The sequence below is a fragment of the Cebus imitator genome, unplaced genomic scaffold (genome assembly GCF_001604975.1).
Source record: "Cebus imitator isolate Cc_AM_T3 unplaced genomic scaffold, Cebus_imitator-1.0 Scaffold12, whole genome shotgun sequence".
Lineage (NCBI taxonomy): Eukaryota > Metazoa > Chordata > Mammalia > Primates > Cebidae > Cebus > Cebus imitator.
In genome coordinates, this window is record NW_016107327.1 from 10,683,610 (window position 1) to 10,686,947 (window position 3,338).

Below are 3,338 nucleotides of genomic sequence, written 5' to 3' on the forward strand. Positions count from 1 at the left end.
AGCCTCCCGAGTACCTGGGATTACAGGCATGTGCCACCACACCTGGCTAATTTTGTATTTTTAATAGAGACAGGGTTTCTCCATGTTGGCTAGGCTGGTGTCGAACTCCTGACCTCAAGTGATCCACCCATCTCAGCATCCCAAAGTGCTGGGATTACAGGCGTGAGCCACCACGCCTAGCCGAAATTAATTTTTAAAAATAGGATATGAGGTAAGGCTCCAATTGTCCACATGGCTTTATTCCTTTATATAGCTTTTTCTTTCAAGATACTTATTACTATACCATGTGATATTTTATTATGTATTTATTTACATATTGTCTGCCTCTTCCACTAGAATGTATGCTACATGAAGGCAAGGACTTTATTCTATTTGTTCATGCTATATCTTCAGCATCTACAACAGTAACTGACATAGGATAGGAACAAATCAACATTTGATGGATGGATGGATGGATGGATGGATGAGTAAATGGATGGATCGGTGAATGGATGGTAAATAATGAATGGGTAGATGGATTCTGCTTGGTTTTATAGCTCTTTTTTCACACTATGCATTACCCACTGAATTAAAATCTTTGTGGCAGCTGTCTCATTCTGCTTTATAATCCTAAGGTACCTAGCACAGTGCTTTACATTTCATATATACTCAGTAGATATTTGTTAAATTGAATCAAATCTACCTCCTTTTAACCTTTCTCTCTCACTCTTATCCATCATGCACAATTCTACAAGATTAAGCCACCTAAAATCAGGTGTGATCTACATCTCTCTCCTACTCAAAATCCTCCAATAATTTTTTTTTATGAACTTTGACATGAAACCATTGTTTTGGGAAATCTTCTATTTATTATGTACAGATAAAATCTTCTGTTAAGTAAGTAGCAAATATGTTATTTAATCCCTACAATTACCCTGTAAGACAAGAAATAATAGCCTCCCCACGTGACAGGTGAGGAAACAGGCTGAGATTTTTAATATTTTTTCCAATGTCAGTTATCTAATAAGTGTATGGTCTATCTGATTCCAAGAATGTATCTATTTATACATTTTCTGTAATTTCCCTGATACTCAAAACCTTCCACAACATGGTCTCTATCTGTTTTTCCAGTATTACTTTTCTACTATAGCCAGAAATTATTATTAAATTTTAGAAGTTTATCCTTCCTATAAAGTTTATGTAAATAGTAAAAAATAGGAAGCAAGCAATTAGTCAGCCACAGGGAAATAATTTAAAAGAAAATCAAAATTCACTGCATGAAATATAGCAATTAAAAAGAATATCTATATACCTATTTTGACATGTTTCTCATACCTGTAATTCCAGTATTTGGGAGGCTGAGGTGGCTAGATCACTTGAGCTCACAAGTTCAAGACCAGCTTGAGCAACATGGTGAAACCCTGTCTCTACAAAAAATATAAAAATTAGCCAAGCATAGTGACATGCACCTGTAGTCCCAGCTACTCCAGAGGCTGAGGTGGAAGGGTGACTTGAACCCAGGTGGTAGAAGATGCGGTGAGCCAAGATGGCACCACTGCCCTCCAGCCTTGGCAATTAGAGACAGACCCTGTTGCAAAAAAAAAAAAAAAAGTTTAAAAATAAGATGGATTGAAGGATGAATAGAGAGATATGTGATAGAGCATTTACAGAAAAATGTTAACTGTATCTAGATACAGTCTAAGCAATGAAAATACAGATGTTCACAGTAATCAACTCTTCTGTATACTTCAAAATATTTAAGTAAATCTGAGAAAATTGTATACAAAAATTATTATAAATGTGTAAAAAAAGACTCTGCCCTACCCAAGAAAAAAACTAAAGGAAATTTACTAAATTATTAACAGTAGCTGTGTTTGGATAGCATCATATGAGTAATTTTTTAAATTATAGCACAAGCAACACAGAATTTCTTTTTTTAATTATAGCACAAGCATATGAGTAATTTTTATGTTTTTCTTTTTGTACTTTTTAGTATTTTACAAATGTTTAACAGGCACGTTACTCAATTCTAATAAAAACCACTTTTAAGAAAACAAAGATCCATAGTATCGTATCCTTTACAATCTTGCAGTAAAATTAACAGGATATATGAGAGAGAATGAGAATCGATGGATAGAGGCAGACAGATAAAATGGACAATTGGCCCTCAGACTGCCTCCATGCTTTAATAAGTATCACCTGAGGAGCTTAAAGGACTTCCCCTTTTTACTGAAAGGTCTCTACTATTAAAATAGTCTATTTTCCTTTTTTTCTTGATGATCAAAAAGACCACTCCTACTAGAAGTCCTTTCACACTTCCCTATGTCCAGTTGTTTAGAGCTGAGCCAGCCCCTGGGGCCCTTGGCTGCCACCAACCACTACTACCTACTTTGTGTGTTAGTGGAGGCCTCCCAGTCCTGTGGAGCTGATGATCTGGTAAATAGATCTTGAGGCTTTTTAAAAGCATATTCCTGGAATTCTGGCTCCCTACTGTTAAAATAAATACATTCTCTACACCAGCCTGCCAGAATGGAGTTGGGCTTTAGAGCTAAGGTCAAGGGTAGGGTCAATCAGCAGGGGTCTCACAAAACCCCAGAGGCTGACATTTCAAGGCAGAGTAACTTTTTTTAAAATGTAAAAGTAAGTGTTTGCAGATTCTGGAAACAAACAAACAAACTTGACTTGGCATCTTTTCTTGGGGGTCAGAGGCAATCCATAGTTATCAGGTGGTAAAATCATAATTAAATAAAGCTCCAGGCTTTATTTAAGGAGGTGACTTTTCTGAGGTTTAACCTTGTTTTGATCAGGTAATTTTCCACCACAGAAAATGGGCTCTTATCAAACAGCGTCTTTTTAATGGACAAATTTAAGCACAAAATGTAGTTTCCTAGGTGGCATCTTTGGTGAGAGCACTAGAGAATCAAAAGACTATAAAATTAATATCAAGAAAATATTTAACTTCAGTTATATACTTGGCACAATTTCAGTCTTTTAGCATAAAACAGATTTACCAGTAATTGCAAGCTGGTTTAGATTACTTGAGAAAAACAAACATGTCCCCTAAGTCTGACATGCATTTAAAAATCACATAATTCTCTTTTTTTGAGATGGAGTTTCACTCGTCACCGAGGCGGGAGTGCAATGGTGCGATCTTAGCCAACTACAACCTCCACCTTGTGGGTTCAAGCAATTCTCCTGCCTCAGCCTCCCAAGTAGCTGGGATTACAGGTGTGTGCCATCACACCAGGCTAATTTTTGTATTTTTAGCAGAGATGGGGTTTCACCATGTTGGCCAGCCTGGTCTCAAACTGCTGACCTTGTGATCCATCCACCTTGGCCTTCCAAAAGTGCTGGGATTA